This window comes from Epinephelus moara, chromosome 12 (genome assembly GCF_006386435.1).
Source record: "Epinephelus moara isolate mb chromosome 12, YSFRI_EMoa_1.0, whole genome shotgun sequence".
In the NCBI taxonomy this organism is placed as follows: Eukaryota; Metazoa; Chordata; class Actinopteri; order Perciformes; family Serranidae; genus Epinephelus; species Epinephelus moara.
Genome location: NC_065517.1, coordinates 8231900 through 8237877, shown reverse-complemented (window position 1 = coordinate 8237877; position 5978 = coordinate 8231900).

The window sequence follows — 5978 nt, the reverse complement described above, 5'->3', positions numbered from 1 at the left end:
CAGTCACGAGAGTGATATCTTCTTAATTAACTCTCAGCAAGATCTAAAATATAAACCATTCCTCTAAGGATAAAACAGAACAGAATATTTTTGGATGTGTTTGCCTTTACTGAAAAGTTTTTGCGACCCAAATTATGCCATTTTCTGGTTTTGAAGGAGGAAAAGGGCAGGTAAACCTAGACTCCGGCCTAAAAAAAGTTCCTTCAGATATCCACGGGCAAAAAAAAAAAAAAAATGCTTGATGGAGAATTCAGGGGATCAACAACATTACTACAATTTATCATATGGGAAACATGAATGTCTACCAAATTTCATAGCAAGCCAGCAGTTGAAAGATTTCACACAAAACCATAAATGTCAACCTTGTAATGGCAATACAGGACAAGTTAGGGGATTACAAAAGTTATTAGGTGATTAATACAGATACTTCTTGAAATGCACACTTGCAGTCAATACGTTTTACTTATGTTCACTGATGCTCTTGAACTAGATCCCGAACTAGAAATGTATTCAATGTCTTAGTTAATCTGACCGGTAATTTTGTAGCTGTTACAGTAGCTAGCAGAGTCCATGCTACTCTAGTTAGTCCTCAGTTTCAAAAAATGTCGCCCAGCATGACAATCTTGGATTAGCAGGGTGGTAAGCAGTGACCGTGGCTACTGTGGACGGAAGCCTGGCCACCATATTGGCCACCACTTGTCTTTTGGAGATTTTTTTCTTGGCCAGAATAATGTTCCTTTTTTTTAGAGGTTGAACCATTTCTGTGCAGCCACAACACACCTACGATGCATTTTAGCTGCACACACTAGCACCAGGCTTTGAAGCCAATTTTACATAGAAGCTAAATGTGGTATTACAAAAAGCACATTGGGCCCAAAAAGACCTTTTCCCATTGAAATACATTGTGAAAGAGACATCTGTAAATCAATGGATGCATTGTTTTGAGCGTCATAACCCCAGTGAAATGACTTGTTTTACCATCTGAATTTGATCCATTCAGTCTGGTAGCATTTTGAAAGTTCTAAAAAGCCACATGATTAAATCATTTTATCCCCATTCAAGTTAGCTGAGAGCTAAACAAGAAGTTGTTGAGAGTCTGTGGTGCATATGCCTTATGGGCCTAACAATGCGGAAGATCTTGGTAATTTCATACAGCAGAAATGAAGCTTTTTTGGCTTAATGCACCATGGGGCCATGTCGCTGATGCTGTTCTCTTTATACATCCATGGCACATGCACTCACGAGTGCCTCTAAAGAATTAACAAATGGCAAGTCTAGTAAACCAACAAATGATTACAGGTAAGCTAACAATATAAGATAGAAGATTACTTTTCAAAGCATTTAATCATTCCATCCATGACTTTTATCTTTTCAGCTAAGTTTACAGCCCCTAGCATGTCAGGAGGAAAAGCTAGCAAACAGTTAGCATTAGATAACTTTTTTAGGCATCACGCAAAAACCTACGGTAAAGTCATCTCCAGTAAGTAAACTGTTTAGGGGGCACAAAAAACATTGTTACATTTTGAGTCATAGCAGCTCAAGTCGAATGATATTTTGAATATTTTTATGAGGAAAATTCAGACAAGATTTTTGTTCAAGCACATGCAGACATAGTGTTAATGTTATTACTGTGACTTTTGTTAGCGCATCCAGATTATTAAAAATAGTAATTCACCAGTTTCTCCCTAGCTTCCTAGCAGGGGCTTGTTTTTAGATAATTAAAAAAAAAGTTGGCAGAGATACTCTAATCTCTGCTAAAGGATGCATTCATTTGCTGCAAGATTTAACCTATTGCTACAGTAACTTGATTAGATAAGCTACATTGAAACAATTCATAATTAGTTTGCTTCTTCTACAGAGACATCTGTCATGATTTGATAACTTGAGCAGGCATCTCACAAGCCTTTTTTTTTAGTTAACTTTGCAAGGACTTGTTTAAAAGATGGTAAAGTTGATAAATTCTGCATTTTACATAGGTGCATTTAGTCAGAGAAAGAAAAATGAAGAGAAAGACAGCAGATAGAGTATTCTTCTTCAGTAAGAGCAAGAAGAGGAAGTGGAGGCACAGGAGAGTGACAGACAGGGTGAGATGGAGAAGAACAGACTCCGGGCACTCCGGCTTCCTCCCACAGTCCAAAGACATGCAGATTGGGGACTAGGTTAATTGATAAATTGTCCGTAGGTGTGAATGTGAGTGTGAATGGTTGTCTGTCTCTATGTGTCAGCCCTGCGATAGTCTGGCGACCTGTCCAGGGTGTACCCTGCCTCTCGCCCGATGCTAGCTGGGATAGGCTCCAGCCCCCCCGCGACCCTCATGAGGATGAAGCGGTTAGAAGAAGATGAAGATACACCACCCGCTCATGGCTAATACTCCGTACTGTTTTGCATGCAGGCACTTTGGCCTCCCAAACACTGTCACAGTGTTTACTTCAGCCTTGGGATATAAGAATTGGAAAAAAAGCTACATCTAGAGATGGAGGGTTTGCTGTACAGATAATCACTAATGTGATCAGACTTTGGTTTAAAATTCCTTTTAATTATGTATCTGTCTGTGTCTCTGTATCCCTGATGATACAGTGATAGAAAATGAGCTCATACTGCTGCTGAGCACCATAAGCTGAGCAGCTTTCAGAATATTAGTAATACTATGAAGCATTGGGACACTTGTACTTTGTACTTAAAGTAAAAGCTTATTTGTAACTTTACCTGCAGGAATAAGAAAACATGACGTGCAGCATGTCACAGATCACATACTTCTGTACTAAACACTTAATATTTTGAGTGCACAAGTGCGCTAAGAAAATGCAGTGTACTACAAACATTAGCATTCGCTTGTAAACGTTAGCATCTACTGGCTAGCATTTGCTAGCTAGCTAACTACAGCAGTACATTTTAATCACTGACATTAGTCGGGTTTCCATCCACCTATTTTTATTCGCATTTTCAACAATTGTGAAAAAAAACTTGAATGGAAACGCCAGAAATTCGGAAAAAGGCCGAGATATCGCAAAAAAGTTTCTACGCTTGGAGGGGGGTGGAAAAGTCAGATATTAGACGATATTAGGAAAATGCGACTTTTGGCAATGGAAACAGATTTAGCGATTAAACAATGACATAGGCTACCGAATCCTACTTCTACTTCACACACACACCTGTGTGAACTTAGAGAGAGGTAATTACTCCAGTGTCAGGTGAGTGTAGGCTATTTCACAACTTACCTGAATAGACTGGATGTGTTGAATACCGCTGCATCATGTGCGCTGCCTGGTGTACCAACACAGACATCACAGCAATATGTAGGCTACGCTGGCAACGCTGATATGAGTGTGATGAGAGCTCTCGCAATAGCCAAGAAGTTCCCAAGGAATCTCTCCATCTCGTCGTAGTCATGGATGTGCCGGTAATTGTTTACATCAGTTGTGGACGTGAGACGCTACGTCATCTCACGGCGTCCTCTTCCTCTACGGGTGTTCTTTTGCATTTTTATTTTTCATGTGAAGCGCCACCTTCTGCTCAACCTGTTGACTCCCAATACTCGCAAAACAATAATAAATGGAAACGTGCATAAATCCGCATTTTCTTTTGCGCATTTTCACAAAATTCGCTTAAAATTTGTGATACATTTGGATGGAAACCCAGTTATTGTGGCTGAAGTTTGGCTTTTGTGTGGGCAGAGATAGCGGTCAAATGCTGGCGGTAATGCTCGACTGTCAACAAAGAAGACAACAGATAAGAAGAGTTTTAAAAAAGCTCTCGTCCCCTTTGGTAAGTGCAAATGGCAGTGTGCCATTTGAGACAACACTACCCTGTTGAAATTAGTGCACCATGCAAGAAGTACGAAGTGTACATAGCATACTTTTTTAAAGTGAAAATCACTGCAGTGAAACACTAAAAGGCTTTTACTTCGATACAAAAATTGTCAGCATATAGCCTTCTCAGTCATGGACTTTGCTCTACGTTACAGTTGCTGTCCAGCACAAAAATTCATGTTAATACATCATCAAAATGAAAAACCAATACCTTAGACAGACCCACGCAGCACAAGGGACCAGATTTCTCTGGTGCTGTACCCACTGATTGTTTAACACAACCCATCCCTCTTCAGCTCCGGTCAGGGATGCACACCACCGCATGACTGGTGGAGGCTGCACAGCCATTGCCCACAAATAGAGCCAAGTTCCGCCAATATCTAGAGTTTGTGAACTGTTCAGTCAACGCCAATTAGTCGACCAATCTAATTAATTGGCTGACTTCTAGCCACAGATTGTTACGAAGGTGGAGCACATTCTGACTTGTTACTTCCACTTTCTCTGAATAACTGTGACTGTGTAATGTCCATAGGATTTCTCATAAATTTTAAAAGTTGATCCTCTCTTCCTCAATCCAAAACAGCTATTTTGACCACATCTGGCTAGTTAGCTAGCTAGCTTGCTAATTCCACCATGCTTTTATGCTAACATTACAGTGGTTACAAAACATGAGCCGAACAGTGTTGTCACCTTTCTATGATAGCATGTGCTTTCCTGTGCTTTGACAAGAAAATATGAATAAAGCATTAAGTTGTTAAATTCTACATGTAGTAGCTAGCTAGTTAGCTGCCTAGCTTTCTACTTCTACCATGCTATTGTGCTACATTGGTTACAGAAATTGAGGAATACAGAAACGCAGGACTGTCAGTGTCCATGGCTGTCTGTGCCCACTGTTGCCAACTCCTCAGGGAGAAAAGTAGTGGCTGTCGTAAAAGTCGCTAGAAGTCGCTAAATGACGTCATTGCCTATTTTGCATAATTGGCCATATGCATGTAACTGTAATGGACACTGTAGGAGAGAGGAATAACATCGTGGGAGAGACAAAAACTAATTAAAAAAAACACCCTGAATATGTTTATAACTACAAATGAACTTCCTTTCAGTGATTTATTTTAGACAAAGAAAATTTTACATTTACATCCCGCCCTGACTGTAAGCCAGGTTGGGATCAGCCAGCGGCGGCTCCACTTCACTTGCAGTCTGGACGTGGACGGGTTAACATCACCTACTCTGACTGCAGCTGGGAGGGAAGACTGGGCCGCCTGTGAGTGCTTTGGGACAGGGGAGGGGCCCATGGCAGCACCCACTGCTCGTTGAGAAGAATAAGAATGATACGTGCTTTAACATCAGAGTCTCCAAAAGTCTCCTATAACACCAGAAAAAGTCACTAGATTTGTTGCTAGTCGCTTTTTTGAAAAGAGTCGCTAGAGGGGTCTGAATACTCGCTTAATATAGCCACAAAGTCGCTAAGTTGGCAACACTGTCTGTGCCTATTCTTTTCAAAAGAGCAGCGGCCAATGGGGAAACGCCAACGCTTACATCATCATTACTCCGACCAATGGTGTAACTTCATCAATCACTCACAGACAGCTTTTGCAATAATAGGACTGGCCTTGCATGTTGGACACTCGTGAGTGCATGTTGGGTTATTATTCAATCTATCCCACCACTTTCTGAATCCCAATGGAAAGTTATGTTTTATAGGCGCTTAAAGGACAGCTTCGGTATTTTTCAACCTGGGCTCTATTTCCCCATGTGTATGTGTGCGTATGATTCATGGGTACCACTCGTTCTAAAATTGGTTCAGTATTGAGCCTCAAAACGAGCTAAAACGGTAATGGGGGCAAATGCGTCCCGTATAAAAGTGCTTTTTTTCGCCACTGACCGGTTCAGATCGCCAGTGCTATCTCTGTAGATAGCATATTGTAGCAGCCCTGGGGCAGTGGTGACTGTGAATGAGTGGAGTCAGCTGTCAGTCAGTGTTGGAGCAGAGAGGGGGAGGGCTGTCCCGCTTGGTACTGTAAATGAGTATGTGTGTGTGAAGTGTGTGTTACGCTAGAAGAGTCAGAGGACCGAGTCTTTCACGTGCTACCCTCTGGAGTGTTACCGGAGTTTTTGGAGTGCTCAAATAAACGGGCCTTTTTCCCGAACGCAAGAACAGGATGTCGC